Consider the following 19,251-nt stretch of genomic DNA (forward strand, 5'->3'; position numbering starts at 1 on the left):
GATACTGAATCTTCAAGGCAGCCCAAGTTTCTTTGGTGATTATTATAAAAATAATTATAGTCTTATTATCTTTAAGTTAGTATCCATTTCTTAACCGTTCTCAGGTCACCACATTTTTTCTATGTTTACTTGTCAGAATTTTTTTAAATGAGATTTTAAAATTCAATTAAGAGTGGGGGATATTCAAACCAGAGGCCTTGGTTTGAGATTGCAGGGGAAAATTATAAGGGGAACATGAGGGGAAATTTCTTCACGCAAAGGGTGGTTGGGATGTGGAATAAGCTTCCGGCAGAGGTGGTTGAAGCAAGGACGTTATTTACATTTAAGGAAAGACTGGATAATTACATGGAGGGGAGAGGATTGGAGGGGTATGGACCAGGTGCTGGTCAGTGGGACGAGGAGGGTGGGGATTTGTTCCGGCATGGACTAGTAGGGCCAAACTGGCCTGTTCTGTGCTGTATATGGTTATATGGATATATGAGTACAATCCACCATCATTGAATATCTTAGAATATTCCATTTCCCCTGATATGGCTGCAATGAGTGACATTTGATCATCCTGCTAGAGGAAGTATGGAAGGGATGCAGAGGACAGATGTTGCAAGGACCAGCAGGCTCATGAAAGAGGGAGAGCTTCAGAGGCTGAGAGGTGATGTTTTATGACGAGCAGAGATAAAGTGAATGCTTACAGACATTTTCCAAAGAGAGACCATTCTAAACTAACTTTAAGGTGAGAAGGGAAAGGATTTAAGAGGGACACGAGGAGCAACTTTTTCACTCAGAAGGTGATCTGTATCTGGAATGAGCTTCCAGAGGAAACTGTAGAAAAGGCAACAATTCTAACATTCAAAAGACATTTGGATAAATATATGGATAGGAAGGGCTTAAAAGGATATGGACCAAATACAGGCATGGACTTTGGATCAGAAGGCCCTGTTCTGTGCTGTATACCTCTATGGCTTACAAAATGTCAAGACACTAATCAACTCATTGTCACAAATTAACAATAGATAAGACCATATTACCATTCCCATGTTCAGTTCATCTATTTTCATTGATTTCAATGACATCTACAAGTTTAACATCAGAAAGTGATTTGATCCACCAAATACAACTTTTAGAGAGGATGCTGGGAATTGTAGTCTGCCTTGTGAAGTCAAGGAATGGTAATTGGGGACAGGCTTTTAAATCATTAGAAATCAGATGACTTAAGACACTGATGTGTGGACTTAAAATTATATTAGTCTTTCCTTCTTTTGAAACAATTCTCCAAGCATGTTAGGTGTGAAAACTACAATATACATGACCAAATAAAAAAAATTTCTGGAAAAACTCAGCAGGTCACACAGCATCCATGGTTAGAAATGGGCCATCAAGGATCTGGGTTTGAACCCTTTATCTAGACTTAGATGAAAAGATGAAATTACATGTATAAAGAGAGAAAACAGCTGTGGAATGGACCCAGAGGAGATAGGGTGTAGGGAAAGTGGAGTGAGTCTACTTTAAAGACATCTTTCTTTACCTTTGTGTTGAGAGAGAAACTACTTGGGGGGAGGGGATTGGGGGAAGAAAATTTAAAGGGGAAAGGGGTATGGTAAAACAGAGAGTGAAGCAATGAAATCAGACTGAAGTGGAGCTTGCCAAAAACTGGAAAAATCAATATTCCTGCCATTAGATTTAAGGTTATCCAGAAAGAATATGACGTTTTGTTCCTCATGTTCACGTTCAGCTTCGTCCTGACAATGGATGAGGCAGAGAACTGATATATCTGTGTAGAAATGGTTGGCTACAGGAAGCTCCAGTTTACACCACCCACAGTGTTCGGCAAAGTGGTCACCCAACCTGCATTTGGTCTCACCAATGTAGAGGAAGCCACACCAGATATACCAAATGCAGTGGATTAGGTTGGATGATATGCATGTAAAGCTTTGACTGACCTGAGAGATCTGTTTGAGGCCCTGAACGAAGGTGAAGGGGGTGAAGTAGGGACGCACATTGCAGTGGTATGACTGAGATTATAATGGGAAGTCCCCAAGGAAAGTGAAAGTAAGGATGGGAAGAGATAAATGGACTAGTTATCTCTGCAAAACTGGATAGAGGTGGAGATGGGAAAATGTGGCTATTAGTAGGAGGGAGTGTGGGAGCATAATGTGTCAGATGCAGAGGCTGGTTGGTTGGGAAGTGAGAAGCAGAGGGACTCTATCCATGTTCTGCCTGGGGGAAGGTGAGGTGAGGGTAGATGTACAAGAAATAGTGGAAATAGAGGTGTAGTCTTTATCTATGTCAGTGTAGTGAACTGGGATTCATTAGAAGTGTTCTGTACTGATGACTGGTCCCACCTCCCGGCTCCTCCCCCTGGGGCCTGTATATAACCCTGGTTTCCTGCCTAAACCCAGAACCCCTCTGAAGCCTGTTCGTGAACCCTACCTGCGTTGCAAGCTAATAAAAGCATTTGTTCTCCCTCCAGTCGAGTGTGAGCTTTTATCTACTCTACAGGCAGTAAGAGTGAATCTAAGTTATTAAACAAAGAAGACATTTCAATGTCCTGGAGTAGACGGCCTCATCCTTGGAACAGATACAATAAAGGAGGAGGAAATGGGAGAAATAATCAGATGTTATCCTTACAAGAAACAAGGTGAAAAGAGATACAATAGCTCTGATAGTCAGTGGGTTTGTAATGTGTTTCCATGGATAGTGTGACCCCAAAGTTGGAACAGAGAGGTCCAGGAAGGGAAGATAGGTGTCACATACAGTCTAGGTGAATTTAAGGGGCAGGTACAAGTTGGCAATGAAGTTAATGAAATTTCAAATTCTGCATGGGTACAAGGAGGTAGCAGCAATGTGGCAGAGGAAGAAATAAGGATTGTAATCTGAGTAGGACTAGAACAGTGACTGTTTCATGTACTCAACAAAAAAAGCAGGCATAGCTGGGGCCCAAAAATGTGCCCATGTCTATACCCTGGATCTGGATGAAATGGGAGGAGTCCTCCGAGAAGTTGTTAAGGGAGAGGAAAAGTTCTGCCAAGCAGAGGAGAATGTTAATCAATGGGGACTGAATGGTTCTCTGTTCAAGAAAGATGCCAAGGTCCCTGAGGCCTTCCTGATGGGGAATGGATATGTAAAAAGTATTGCGTATTCATGATGAATATAAGGCAATAGGAGACAGATAATCAGAATTCTTCAGACATGGAGACTCTGAGTGGTGTCCTGATATCTTGATGACAAGGCATTTGACAAGGTCCCACATGAGAGACTCATTGCCCATTCAGAGCCAGCTCTTCAGCGCTTGACGTCCTGCTTTGCGGAAACTGCCAAAATGTTTGGCCTGGAAGTCAGCCTGAAGAAAACTGAGGTCCTCCATCAGCCAGCTCCCCACCATGACTACCAGCCCCCCCACATCTCCATCGGGCACACAAAACTCAAAACGGTCAACCAGTTTACCTATCTCGGCTGCACCATTTCATCAGATGCAAGGATCGACAATGAGATAGACAACAGACTCGCCAAGGCAAATAGCGCCTTTGGAAGACTACACAAAAGAGTCTGGAAAAACAACCAACTGAAAAACCTCACAAAGATAAGCGTATACAGAGCCGTTGTCATACCCACACTCCTGTTCGGCTCCGAATCATGGGTCCTCTACCGGCACCACCTACGGCTCCTAGAACGCTTCCACCAGCGTTGTCTCCGCTCCATCCTCAACATCCATTGGAGCGCTCACACCCCTAACGTCGAGGTACTCGAGATGGCAGAGGTCGACAGCATCGAGTCCACGCTGCTGAAGATCCAGCTGCGCTGGATGGGTCACGTCTCCAGAATGGAGGACCATCGCCTTCCCAAGATCGTATTATATGGCGAGCTCTCCACTGGCCACCGTGACAGAGGTGCACCAAAGAAAAGGTACAAGGACTGCCTAAAGAAATCTCTTGGTGCCTGCCACATTGACCACCGCCAGTGGGCTGATAACGCCTCAAACCGTGCATCTTGGCGCCTCACAGTTTGGCGGGCAGCAGCCTCCTTTGAAGAAGACCGCAGAGCCCACCTCACTGACAAAAGGCATAGGAGGAAAAACCCAACACCCAACCCCAACCAACCAATTTTCCCTTGCAACCGCTGCAATCGTGTCTGCCTGTCCCGCATCGGACTGGTCAGCCACAAACGAGCCTGCAGCTGACGTGGACTTTTTACCCCCTCCATAAATCTTCGTCCGCGAAGCCAAGCCAAAGAAGAAGAACATGAGAGACTCATCCAGAAAAGTCATGAGGCATGGGATCAGTGGAACCTTGGCTGTGTGGATAAAAAAGAGCTTGCAGGAAGAAAGCAGAGAGTAGTAGTGGAAGGGAAGTATTCTGCCTGGAGGTCGGTGACTAGTGGAGTGCCGCAAGGATCTGTTCTGGGACCCCTGCTCTTTGTGATTTTTATAAATGACCCTGGATGGGTCAGTAAGTTTGCGGATGACACAAAGGTTGGAGGAGTTGTGAATGGGGCTGAAGGTTTTCAAAGGTTACAAGAGGATATAGAGAGGATGCAGAGTTGGGTAAAAAGTGGCAGATGGAGTTCAATCTGGATAAATAAGAGAAGGGAGGTCATGCTGTAACTCTAAATTTCTCTGGTAAGACCACACATAGAGTCTCCTGTATTGTGTTCAGTTCTGTTCACTTCATTATAGGAAGGATGTGGAAGCTATGGAGAGGGTGCAGAGGAGATTTACCAGGATGTTGCTCTGGATTGGGAAACAAGTCTTTTGAGGCAAGTCTTTGGAGCATAGAAGGATGAGAGTAGACTTAATAGTGGTCTACAAGATTATGAGAGGCATGGTTAGGATGGACAGTCAGTGCCTGTTTCCTAGGGCAGGAATAGCAAATACCAGAGGACATATGTACAAAGTGAAGGGAGGGACATTTAGGGGAGATATCAGGGGTAATTTTTTTTTTTTTACACAGGGAGTTGTGGGTGTCTGGAATTCCTTGCCAGCGATGGTGGTGGAGGTTGAAACATTGGGAGCATTTAAGACCCTCTTAGACACATGGATGAAAGAAAAATAGAGAGTTTTATGGTAGGGTGGGTTTAATATTTTTTTAAGGAATATATGGATTGGCACAACATAGAGGGCCGAAGGGTCTGTACTGTGCTGTAGTGTTCTATGGCAACTGTGTCTTGATCTAGGCATAGATATGAAGAGGTGTCCTAGAGCTGGCTCTCCATTTTAGCTATAATATACATGTTCTTTCCTCTTGAAAAGTGACCTGCTTAGCCTTTCAGCATTGTTCTATTTACAGAGTAATTCCTATTACCAGCTTGAAATTCATTCCTGGCTCCCAAGTTATTTACCACCCATCATTGTTGGCAGGAAGAAAGTGTTAAAATCAGTTATGGCAGCTTGAATAGTCAAGAGTTTCTTTATGAATAATATAGTTCAGAGGAGTAGATGTGGGAAAATGCAAATGAGCTGTGCAAAATGTCTACTATTGGGTTCAATCTCTTTACTGGTGTCACTACAGATGGTTGTCAGAAAAGCTTCAAATAATGCATAGAACTCAGCCCCATGCGCTTAACTTCACACAGGCATATGAAGTTCTAGCATCAGGGAATGTAATACATATGAGATACCAGACAAAGAATTACTAAAAATGTATTAATGAAATATGTTAATGAAGGCCAGCAGATATGGAGTGACAACTTTGATGCACACCAGTTCTTTAGCAATTATATGGTTATATTAGGGCTGATAAATCCATACTGAAACATTCAATACATGGGTCTCTTCTGTTAATATCCCTAGTATTGCTTACATAAGGTTAGTATTCTCCATCTCACACAAGAGAAGAGATACACCATTTCTCTCTGACTTATATGCCAAACTATGAGAGATAACCACTTCCAATGCAGGATCCATATCCAGCACACCCACAGCATTTTCCGAATATGAATGAGGGGAAATATTTCCCTTCCATGAAATGGTTGAAATTCATGCATCTTGAGACTGACACAAGCTGCCTGAGGATTTCTGGTATCAGTGTGGCATCTTCAGCCATTGTTTCACATATGCATTCAGATACAGAATACGATGGTGCATGTAACACAATTATTGTTAAATGTTTTTAATAGGACAGGTCAAGGGACACTGAGGAAGGATTATAGCCTGCAACAAACATGAGTCACCCACTGGGTTCCTCCGTCAGAACGCATTTAGCAAGTCATCCTTGACTTTTGCAGCCCAGACTACTCTGCTTCTAATGTTGCACATGTTGGAGTGAGAACATAGAACATCACAATACAGTACAGGCCCTTTGGTCACGATGTTGTGCTAACCTATATAAGCCTATTTGACAATCTAAACCTCACATTCACAACCCACTATTTTTCTTGCATCCATCTAACTAAATCTTTTAAATGTTCCTATTACACCAGCTTCTGCCAACAACCCCTGGCAATGCATTCCAGGCACCCACTACTCTCTGTGTGAAAAAAAACTCCTTATGTCTCCCCTTACACACAAATTACCTCTGATATTTGCTACTGTGGCCCTAGGAAAAAGGTGGTAGTTGTCCACCCTGTCTATACCTCTCATAATCTTGTTGGCCTCCTCTCATCCTTCTTCACTCCAAAGAGAAAAGCTCTGTTAACTATGCCTTATAAGATGTGTTCTTCAATCCAGACAACGTCCTAGCAAATCTCCTCTGCATTCACTCCAAAGCTTCCACATTGTTCCTGTAATGAGGTGACCAGAACTGAACACAGTAGTAACTATAGAGCTAGAACATTATCTCATGACTTTTAAACTCAATCCCCAAACTAATGAAGGCCAACATACCATGAGCCTTTATAACTACCCTATCAACCTGCATGACAACCTTGAGAAATCTGTGTATTTGGATCTCAAGTTCCCTCTGTTCTTCCACTCTGTCAAGAATCCTGCTGTTAACCATGTATTCTGTCTTCAAGTTTTACCTTTCAAAATGCATCACTTCATACTTAACTGAAATGAACTCCTTCAGCCACTGTTCCACCCAACTCTGCTTTTTGGAGCTTTGGAAAAGCAGGAAGTTAGATGAGTCACCAGGACTAGAAGAAATTTACCCAAGGCTACTAAGGGGAGGAGATTGCTGAGCTACTGACAATGATCTAAGATCTGGGACAGGAGAAGAACCGGAGGATTGGAGTGTTGCAAATGTTCCCTGTTTCAAGAAAAGGCGTCAAGATAACCCAGGAAATTATAGACAAGTAAGTTTTTCTTCAGTGGTGCACCTGCTGTTGGGAAAGAAACTGAGCGATAGGATTCACAACATTTGTACGTCGTAGGTCATATTTAACCAATCTTATAGGGTTTTTCAAGGAGGTTACCAAAAATATTCATGAAGGAAAGGCTGTGGGTGCTGTCTACATGGACTTTAATAAAGCATTGACAAGGTTCCACATGGGAGTTCAATCAGGAAAGTTCACATCTTCAGATGCTCCTGTATCAAGCTATGATACATCTAAACTGTATACCTTAAGTAGAGCATCTAAAAAATTTGGTAAGAGATGATGGGGACCTGCTGAATTTCTTTACACTTCTGAGAATGTTGTTATTGAGCACTTTCTTGGTCAAAGCCACTCTGTACTGAGGAGAGTGAAAGTCAACCTGGACTAGATTTGTACAACTTGCAAAAACTAATACAAGATTATATATTATATATTATAATATATTATTTTAATGTAATAATTTTGCTCTTCCAGCAAAGCATTAATAGAGTTCTGTGAGAAAAAAAATCTCTCATGAAAAATTGGTGGTGAAGAAGATAAAAACAGTGAATGTACCTGAATAACACCAGTGTTTATTAGATCAACTGAAACCTTGGAGATAAGATATAATGGCCAATTTTCCACAGTATCTGGTGGATGCTGATATTGTCAAGGACAATGTTTTTGATGTTTTCAAGGTCATCATTGTGAAGGGAACCAAAAAATAAATTATTATCTGTGATGGTGATGTCCTTGAGAAAAATAGAATTCTGCTTAACAATGCACGTAAAACACTTCAATTTTTTCTCATGCCGATTTCCACCCGTTGAAGAGAAGATGTTATGAATTCTCTGATTTATACTTCTTGACGAGTTATTGCACTAGGCCTATTGAGATATGTTGGTGATTGGGGGATGCTATTGTTAGACTTATGCTTTTGGTAATCAGCAGGTAGGCCAGTGTAGAAATTTCAGTAGTGTGTTCATTCATTCCAAAAGATGGCTCGTGTGACTTTTGTTCAAGATCATTTCTGGGATGTGGATATCAGTGGTGTCACCAGCATTTATTGTCCACACCCAACCATGCTGGAGAAGCTGCCAGTGAGTCATTTTCTTCAACGGATGCAGTCCAGTGAAGTATGTCAGTAGTCTGGTTTTCAAGTCACAGAGCTGTAACACACACAATGCCCTTCGGCCTACCATGTCCATGTCAAACTTCTCACCCATCTACAGTAATTGTGTTTGACAACCAGGTCTGAATCCTTCTCTGTTTTACTTATTTATGTGCCTGTCAAAAACTAATCATAAATAACAAATATACCAGTAACATGGGGATAGGGCAGTGGATGTGGTTTAAATGGACGTTATTAAGGCATTTGACAAGGTCCCTTATGATAGGCTGATTCAGAAGGTGGCATCCATGATGAGTTGATAGTTTGGATACAGAATTGACTGGTCCATAGAAGCTGTATTTCAGACAGGAGCCCTGTAACCAGTGGTGTTCCACAGGAACTGTGTTGAGACCCCTGTTGTTTGTGATAGACACACACACACACACACACACACACACACACACACACACACACACACACACACACACACACACACACACACACACACACACACACAGCGCAACTCTAATTATCTGAAATGGATGGGACCAGGCCTATGTCAGATAAACGGCTTTTTTGATTAACTGGTAATTTTTTTTAAACTGCCCAGCAGCAACAGAAAATCTCTTGTATCAATGTTTAAACAACAACAAACAAGGGAAAGCTTTTTAAGCATTAAAATAATATTTAATGCTCACCAAAAAAATGGTAGCCACGACGTTGCCACCAATCATCAAGACCTCCCAACCACCACTGCCGATCCCCGACAATTCCACACTGCAGGCACTGATCCCTGGGGTGGCTTCCCAGTCTGGTGGAACACTCACTGGTGAGTCAACGGGCTCATCTCCCCCAATCACTGGAGCTCTCAACGACTGAGTTCCGACTCCAAATCCTCCCTTAGGCCTACTGCACATGCACACTGGAAAGTCCAGTCTGTGTATGTGGTAGTAGGCCGAGGGGAGCATTCGGAGTCGGTGTCGGGAGCTCCGGAGAGCTGAGGAGGGAGGGAGGGCAAGGGATAGGAGGTAAGGGGAGTGGAGCCTGAGGCTCCACTCCTGCCCAGGAGACTGCTCTCCTTCATGTCACCAGGACAGTCTTCTGACTGCTTGGAGCTGAGAGACAGTATCACACAGTTTGAGAGGAGAGAAAAGTCAATAGGGGAAGGTAAAAAAGAAATGGAATTGCTATGGCAGTGGCCAGGAAGTATATAGCAGGTACTTGGAAGTCGGTCTCTCATCTAGGCATTGTGCTCTGCAATGCGGAAATGTAGAGCTGTGTTCCCCTGGAGAAAATTACCTACAACTTAAGGAGGAAATACATCACCTTTCTTAAAATTTGGCAACCGTACCTGAATTATGTAGGTGCAAAGATATAGTGCGGTTCCTTGTGCTTTCTCGCTCTGTCCGTTCCTGTCTACCCTCTCCTTGAAGGTGGGGGGGCGAGGGGAGAGAATCCATTCATTCATCTTAATTAGGTTGAGTCACGAAAATTTAAAGTTTTGGGGACTGGTGGTCATGTCATGATAAATCCTACAATTTCTGTTCTTTCATTGAGTTTGCTTTTTCTTTTTTGTAAGAATTTTTTATGTGTAATTGTTTTATTTTACGTTTTGATCCTTATGTCCCTAATATGTCTGGAAGATAAAGCGACACTGTAAAATGCTACAGGAACAGGGGACAAGGACTAACTTATTGTTGCTATCTCTCGTTTCAGGGTAATTGTCTAATTTTGTCTCTGGATATATTAATTGGGATAAGGAAGGGAGATGAGAGGGGGTAAAATTGGACTCGATGGTAAAGCTTGTATATAATTGGATAATTTGTTTTTATTATTATTTTTCATAATGCTTGTTGGTTCACTCATATGAAATCCCATCTGCGCATGTGCAGCCAATTCGTCTGTTTAACTTGCAGGACGGACAGCATTTTGAAGGAGGTGAGCAAAAAGTGATCCAGGGCAGCTGGTAGGAGGTTGCCAGGCCATGAGGTGGGGAAGGAATACAGCAAAAAGGCCTTGAGCTCACAGCACCACCGAAGTGCCAAAGAACCAGTGGGCCTGCAGGGAGCACCAATCCACTAAGAAGCAGCAATGCCAACCTACATCCATTGCAGGTTGGGTCAGGGCAAGCCGATCTACCTCCATTGGGAGTGGGATCAGACGATAGTGGCTTACCCTCGTGGAAGGTGGAACCCCCAGTCTGGCTGCACTGACCTAGCTTCGCTGAAGTTGGGGTCTGCCATGTCTGACAGTGATACAGAAATGCTGCCACAGGAGGCGAGCTCAATGAGGGCATTCTCCTCAGTTCTAGCAGCAGTGAAGGGAGGTGCCTTCATTTAGTAAGACAAGGCCTGGCCGCTCTACAACCCACGCAATAGAGGATTACCTCCATCCACATAAAAAGCCTGAGAAAAGGCAATGTAAGCCTGCTGGAGTGCAGAGCCTACGACCAATGAGGAGATCTTGCTAAGACTGGACAAGTTGGAAAGCATGATATCAGCAATCATGAGTAAACCACAAGTGCCTTCTGAGCAGGGGGAGGAATCTTATTTCCAACGAGGTAGAGCCCGAGGGGATGGACGTGGAAATTGGGTCCCCTAATCCCCAATACACTAGTCCCATTGGTTAGGATGAGAGAAAATTCCATCTATCGCAGCAAAATTTGCAGTACTGAGGGGCATTGGGCAAACCCTTGATGAAGAAATTGCAGGGTCAATATTCTTATCTGGAATTTAATGTCTTCAAAGAGATGGTGCTAGAGGACTTGATTTAAAAAAATACCCCTGCCCAGCCAATTGCCTTCTGCTGGATGTACCAAAAGTAAATCCCACATTTTGGGACAATTTGAACATCCCCATGAGAGCCAAGTACATGAAGGTGCAAAGATTACAGGGCTCTCTGGTTAAAAGTATCACTGCATTGGCCCATACACCATCGTCAAATATAACAGAGACACAACAAGGTGTGCTGGGGTTACTCTCCCATGCCAATTATGAACTTAATACCTTCCGGAAGGCCTGATCTAAATGTTTGGCATACTCATTTATGTTAACCTGCTAATCCTGTCACTAAATTTCTCTTTGGTGTGATCTGAGTAAACAGGTGAAGGACCTGAATGAGCAGCAGAAGGCAGCGACTGGAGTGGTTAGATGCTCGAGAGCACAGGCAAGAGCAACTGCTATGTTTCATCCCTATCGCAGGTATGCGGGGAACTTTAAGAGAGGATATCCCTCCCAGGTGGTGCCACTACACAGGCATTTTTAGGGCAACGGCCTCTGTGGAGAAAATGACAGCAGAATTTTCCCACCCAAAGCTCTTCGCAGAGGTCGAGCCAGATTGCACAGCCACGCCAGCCAAGTGCGCTGAGAAAATTAGCACCATCTATAGATGGCTGAGTGCATTTTCTAATTACGATGATAAGATTATGGATGGTTGATTAACAATGTTCTTTGGCCAATGCTGTAATCTTACTATTGATGCTAATATACAGCATACAATGCCTGGGTATCAAATTGAGTTTGACCCACAGAAATTACCTCCAGTTAGGAGTAAGGGCTTATACAATTATATACACAGCCCCCACAAGAGAAACTTGTCCGTGAACTACTCTTTGCAGATGATGCCGCTTTAGTTGCCCATTCAGAGCCAGCTCTTCAGCGCTTGACGTCCTGCTTTGCGGAAACTGCCAAAATGTTTGGCCTGGAAGTCAGCCTGAAGAAAACTGAGGTCCTCCATCAGCCAGCTCCCCACCATGACTACCAGCCCCCCGACATCTCCATCGGGCACACAAAACTCAAAACGGTCAACCAGTTTACCTATCTCGGCTGCACCATTTCATCAGATGCAAGGATCGACAATGAGATAGACAACAGACTCGCCAAGGCAAATAGCGCCTTTGGAAGACTACACAAAAGAGTCTGGAAAAACAACCAACTGAAAAACCTCACAAAGATAAGCGTATACAGAGCCGTTGTCATACCCACACTCCTGTTCGGCTCCGAATCATGGGTCCTCTACCGGCACCACCTACGGCTCCTAGAACGCTTCCACCAGCGTTGTCTCCGCTCCATCCTCAACATCCATTGGAGCGCTTACACCCCTAACGTCGAAGTACTCGAGATGGCAGAGGTCGACAGCATCGAGTCCACGCTGCTGAAGATCCAGCTGCGCTGGATGGGTCACGTCTCCAGAATGGAGGACCATCGCCTTCCCAAGATCGTGTTATATGGCGAGCTCTCCACTGGCCACCGTGACAGAGGTGCACCAAAGAAAAGGTACAAGGACTGCCTAAAGAAATCTCTTGGTGCCTGCCACATTGACCACCGCCAGTGGGCTGATAACGCCTCAAACCGTGCATCTTGGCGCCTCACAGTTTGGCGGGCAGCAACCTCCTTTGAAGAAGACCGCAGAGCCCACCTCACTGACAAAAGGCAAAGGAGGAAAAACCCAACACCCAACCCCAACCAACCAATTTTCCCTTGCAACCGCTGCAATCGTGTCTGCCTGTCCCGCATCGGACTTGTCAGCCACAAACGAGCCTGCAGCTAACGTGGACTTTTTACCCCCTCCATAAATCTTCGTCCGCGAAGCCAAGCCAAAGAAAGAACACAGCCCCCAGCTCATGGAAGCTACACATGAAGAGATTATGGCTTTAGAACGCAAAGACGTAATAGAAAGCTTCTGCCGGGAACAGAATGAGTTCATATCAAACATGTTCACAAGACCTAAGAGAAGTGGGGAACGAGAGTGATCTTAGATTTATCTGATCTAAATGAGAATGTCTTATACCAACATTTAAAAATGGACATGATTCATTCCACTATGCCATTATTATGTAAGGGCTATTTTATGGCATCCGTCGATTTACAAGATAATTATTATTTAGTATCTATTCACCCGCTCTCTAGAAAGCACCTGAAGTTTATTTGGAAGGATAAATTATGGCAATATAAAGCACTACCTAATGGACTCAGTTTGGCATCCAGAGTATTTACAAAATTGCTGAAACCGGTTTTCTCCTGGCTCAGAAAGGAGGGTCATATGGTGATGGGTTACTTGGATGACACCATTGTGATGGCAGGTCCATGGCACTGCTGCAGGAGTTGGGATTTATTATGCACCCAGAAAAATCAGTCCTCAGCCCAACCAGAGAAATTAAATTCCTTGGGTTCCTCTTAAATATGGAATCTATGAGAATATCCCTGGTAGAAGATAAAAAGGTGGAAATTCTTCAGGCTTGTAGTCCTTTGATTGCAGAATCACGTCTCACTATATGTAAAGTAGCAAAAGTAACTGGGAAATTGGTGGCTGCTTTCCTAGCCATTCAGTATGGTCTGCTAAAATATAGATTGCTGGAAAGAGATAAAGTACAAGCCTTAAAGGCTAACAGGGTCATTTTGATAGACCTATGGGCTTATTGCAAGAGGCTAGAGTAGAATTTGTGTGGTGGATGACAAATGTATTGGAGGCTTATGCCATGATAGAGATTATAAAGTTTGATGTGGAAATCCAATCAGATGCTAGTGGTGAAAGATGGGGCGCCACAGACTTAACTACCTCGGTCAGTGTTAGATGGATTATTCAAGAGATTAGACTGGCATCAGCATCTGGTATTAACTTCATAGAAATGTTGGCAGCTCAGCTGGCACTGAAATCGTTCTGTGCAGATGAGGTTGAGTGTGGATGAGGTTAGACAACACCTCAGCAGTAGCATATCTGAATAAAATGGGAGGTGTGAAGTCCCCATCATATAACTGGCTCGCAATGCAGACGTGGAGTTGGTGCATTGAAAGGATTATCTGGATTAAAGCTGTGTAATTGCCAGAGCATCTGAACTATCAGGTGGATTTGATGTCTAGAAAGTTCAGTGATAGAACAGAATGGATATTGGATGAAAAGAGCTTTAATCTGATAGTACAGAATTTTGGGTTGCCAGAAATCGATCTGTTTGTATCTCGTTGAAATGTCCAAGTACCGAGATATGATCCTGGTTGTCAAACCCTCAGGCAGAAGCCATTGATGCCTTTACAATTGATTGGGCAGAATTAAATTTCTATGCTTTTACCCCCTTCTCATAGTAGCTAAATGCCTGCACAAAGTTCAGGAGGATGGGGCCACTGGACTCCTGGTGGTGCCAAATTGGCCTTCCTAGTCCTGGTTCCCATTGCTGAATTGGATGCCACTAGAATGGCCTTTACTGTTGAGAAGGAGCAAGGAACTGCTAGTTCAACCAGTATCTCTCCTTTCCCTTCCTCTCACTCATCTCACTCTCTTATACTGCAGGATTGATGTGAAAGGTTCGGCATAAAAAGATTGCAGCTGAAAACAGTGGACATAATTTGTGCTTCAAGGAGAGAGTCAACTCAAAAGCAATATGCCACTTATGTTAATAAATGGCAACTGTTTTGTTTTAATGAGAGTTTAAATGTTAATTACATTTCAGTTTAACATGCTTTGCATTTCCTCACTGATTTTTGTTCACGTAGCCAGTTATAGTGCTATCAATATGCCCAAGAGTACTTTGGCGGCTTTCCGACTCTACGAGACACCGAACACTGTTGGGAATCATCCCCTGATTTCATGATTCATAAGGGGAGTATTTCACTTATGTCCGCCTACGCCACGCTATCACGCTATCTGGGATGTTAAAGTTGTGTTGGATTTGTTGTGATATGTCGCCAGCATACACTTTGGACGTACATGACTATCTCGGGAATTGCTCGTGCTTGTGGCCTTATCTTCGGCCCGAATAATACAGACTTTAACTTGTTTACACTTGGACTATATCATTTGGGAAAATGATTTCGATGAATTTCATGTTCATGACTTGTTGAAACATAACAAACCTGGTAATGTTGGAACAACGTTTAAACTGTACACTTATCATGAGGATGAAAGATTATGTGTGGTGCAGTATCTGAGACAAAACATTGAAGGTACTCATGATATCAGGAAACCACATCAGCGGGCATTCTCTCAGACCTTGGCCAGATGGCTAAAGAGGACCATGAAGATGGCCGGAGTGGATACCACTGGGTTTGGGGCTCACTCAATCAGAGTGGCAGCTATGTGCATTGCTAGTAGAGCAGAAGTCCCCATTTGTGATATCATCCATCAGGCGGGATGGTCAAATGAAAGAACTTTTAACAGGTTTTACAATAAACCTCTGAAGGAGGGGAAAAATTTTACTGCAGCAGTTTTACAGGCTGCCAATTGAATTGTGGCTCTTACTGAAGGTCCATTGATCTACCCTATGGTCTTTTAGACCATGTGAAAAAGAGACCATTGAGCTTTGAAATCTCATATTAGTGAACCAATGAGCATTACTAAAAATAATGGAGCAATAAACGAGAACTTACCAGTTCGAAGTTTGATGATTATTATTTGAGTAATGGGAGTGGTGAGATAATATGCCCTCCTCACCCTCCCGAAATTACTTTGAACATTGCTAAGGTAGTTTCTAGTGTTGCATGTATGCCTTATAATAAAATGCTCTTTTGACAGAATTATACCAGAGCTCGTCTTTATCAAGATTCAAAGATCGGCTGCACATGGGCAAATGGGATCTCGTATTATCTCACCACTCCCATTACTCAAATAATAATCATCAAACTTCAAACTGGTAAGTTCTCATTTAATTCTCCATTATGGAATTACTATGGATTTTTGACACTGCTTGAGTTTGAAAAATTATAAAAGAAATGGAAAGAGAGAGGGGAGGGAGTTACCTGAAATGAGGACACTCGTTCTAATTTCATGTCGGGTGAATTTCATTTTCCACCTATAAGGTCAGATCGGCTCCAAAAAATTTACACACATACACAATTATATATATGTGTGTATATACACACACACACACACACACACACACACACACACACACACACACACACATATAAAAAATAACAAATTATAAAGTCAGTGGGTGGGTTAGTAATTTGCAAATGATACAAAAATTGGTGGAGTTCTACAGAGTGTGGAGAGCTATCAAAGGATGTAACTGGATTTTAATTTAGACATATAGCACATTATCACCCCTGCCAGCCCACAAGCCCATGCTGCCCCAATCAAATATACCTATCGACCTACAACTCCATTTTTTTTGGAGGATGGGAGGAAACTGGAGCACCTGGAGGAAACCCATGCAGACAGATGAGGAGCAGTACAAACTCATTACAGACAGCACCAAATTCAAACCTGGTTTGCTGGAGCTATAATAATGTTGATGTAGATCATTTACAGATATGGGTAGAGAAATAGCAGATGGCATTTAATACCAAACAGTTATGAGGAGTGGAATTTTGATAGATCAAATGCAAGGGAAATGTATACAGTTAATGTTAGGATTCTTAAAAGCATAGATATGTAGAGATATCTGTGGGCCCAGGTTGTTAGCTCCTCAAAAATGGTCATGCACATAGAGAGAGTGGTTAAAAAAAAGTGTATGGTATCCATGCCTTCATTGGGTGAGTCATTGAATATTAAAGTAAGGAAGTTCTGTTGCAGCTAGATAAAACATTGGTTAGAATTCACTTGAAATACTGCATACAATTCTCATTGCCACTTTATTGGAGGGATGTGGAGGCTTTGAAAAGGGTGCAGGAGAGGTTTCCCAGGATGTTGCCTGGTTTCGAGGGAATGTGTAATGAAAGAGATTGAACAAACTTTGGGTTGTTTTCTCTGTAGTGTGGGAGGCTAAGGGAAAATCTGAAAAAAGTTTATGTAATCGTGAATGTGTGGTATGGTGCGTCAGTCAAAATCATTACCCCAGGGTAAAAACATCATACACTGGAGGTTATGCATTTAAGATGAGGGAGAGAAAGTTTAAGGGAGATGTGCATGGCAAATATTTTAACCCAGAGAGTGATATGTGCCTGGAATGAGTTGCTAAGAGTAACATGGGGTTTATTATTTATTCAGATAACCAAGAATATCCTATCAGAGATATTCCTTTATTTCACCAAGAATATATGGAACAGTGTGGATCAAAGAAAGAGTTTGGTGGATTTTGTACTTTAAAGTTTACATGATTGTTCACCAAAAATAAAATGTGTTTTTCTTTGTGGAGGGGGAGCCAAGGTCACGCATGAAATTGCAGGGAATTATTCATAAATTCATAATATTTGACTGCAGAGAATCAAGCTGTTTTGCTTTTCAAGTCTGACAGGGTGTTTCAGTTACAATAATCTACTTTATTGAAACCTAATTTCCTTATTGTTTAGAGTCACAGAGGATGGAAACCAATGCTTCAGTCCACTGTTCATGCTAACCAACAAACACCATTTAACCTTATGCTACATCCCTGCCCACCTCTACCGATCATGTTCCAACTACAGGAAGTGCTGAATCACTTTCAACTCCCCCTTCCCACCTTCTATGGACCCCGTCATTTCAGGGGAAACAATGATTCTCTTGCATTTCTTCCAATTCAATGTGGTGCACTCAGTGTTCAGAATGTGGCCTCCTCTACAGTGGAGAATCCAGATGCAGACTGGGCCATTGCTTTGCCAAGCACCTGCGCTGAGTCCATAGGAGTGACCTTGAGGCTTCATTTGCCTGCCACTTTAGTTCACCATCGTACACTGACCTTTCCGTCTGTGCTCTCCAGCACAGTATGAGGCTTGACACAAGCTAGAAAAACAACACCTCATTTTCCATTTAGGCCACATTAGAATCTACAGGTCTCCTACTTTAGAGAAATCACTCGTTCTTTCTTTTTGTATCAAATCTGCAGTTTCTGACTCCCACAATTTTGGTTTGGTATTGTTTTTTTTGGCATAATCACTATTAACCATTAACAGCACATCTTATGGAAAATGAAGCTTAATCTGATTTTAACTACCCCTTGAATGACATCTCACACTTCTTATGGCAGAATGGTTAGCGTAACGGGCAATCAGGACCTTGGTTCGAATCCCGCGGTGTCTGTAAAGTGTTTGTATGTTCTCAAGGCAAGTCACTTTTATTTATTTAACTGTGTTTGCATCGTGTAGGGGTTAAAATGAAGATAGTCATTACTCATGGGTTTTCCCATGGGACTCTGGTTTTCCCTCACAGTTCAAAAAAACGTATCGGGGTTGTAGATTAATTGGGTGTAATTGGCTGGCACGGGCTCAGGGGCTGAAAGGGACTGTTACCATGATGTATGTCTAAGTTAAAATGAAATCATCTAGACTCACCCTATCAGAGATATTCCTTTATTTCACCTGTTCCTCTCCCTCCAATGGACATTAATGAAGCACCCTAGAGCTGAAACATTCATTGTTTCTTTCCACCTGTGCTATCCCACTGCTGAATGTTTCCACCTGTGCTATCCCCCTGCTGAGTGTTTCCACCTGTGCTATCCCACTGCTGAGTGTTTCCACCTGTGCCATCCCACTGCTGAGTGTTTCCACCTGTGCCATCCAACTGCTGAGTGTTTCCACCTGTGCTATCCCACTGCTGAGTGTTTCCACCTGTGCTATCCCACTGCTGAGTGTTTCCACCTGTGCTATCCCACTGCTGAGTGTTTCCACCTGTGCTATCCCACTGCTGAGTGTTTCCACCTGTGCTATCCCACTGCTGAGTGTTTCCACCTGTGCTATCCCACTGCTGAGTGTTTCCACCTGTGCTATCCCACTGCTGAGTGTTTCCACCTGTGCTATCCCACTGCTGAGTGTTTCCACCTGTGCTATCCCACTGCTGAGTGTTTCCACCTGTGCTATCCAACTGCTGAGTGTTTCCACCTGTGCTATCCAACTGCTGAGTGTTTCCACCTGTGCTATCCAACTGCTGAGTGTTTCCACCTGTGCTATCCAACTGCTGAGTGTTTCCACCTGTACAATCCCACTGCTGAGTGTTTCCACCTGTGCTATCCCACTGCTGATTGTTTCCACCTGTGCTATCCCACTGCTGAGTGTTTCCACCTGTGCTATCCC

General features: G+C 43.2%; 1 long non-coding RNA gene across 2 annotated transcripts in view; it reads left to right on the top strand.

Moving 5' to 3' along the window:
* The window catches only part of LOC138753543 (uncharacterized), a 62,330-nt gene that overhangs the window by 19,631 nt on the left and 23,448 nt on the right, over positions 1 to 19,251 (top strand). For both annotated transcript variants that reach the window (XR_011351236.1, XR_011351235.1), the window contains exon 3: positions 15,839 to 15,956. This is a non-coding gene — a long non-coding RNA (uncharacterized lncRNA). The remainder of the gene's footprint in view (positions 1 to 15,838; positions 15,957 to 19,251) is intronic.

The sequence above is a fragment of the Narcine bancroftii genome, chromosome 1, assembly GCF_036971445.1.
Source record: "Narcine bancroftii isolate sNarBan1 chromosome 1, sNarBan1.hap1, whole genome shotgun sequence".
NCBI classification, from domain to species: domain Eukaryota; kingdom Metazoa; phylum Chordata; class Chondrichthyes; order Torpediniformes; family Narcinidae; genus Narcine; species Narcine bancroftii.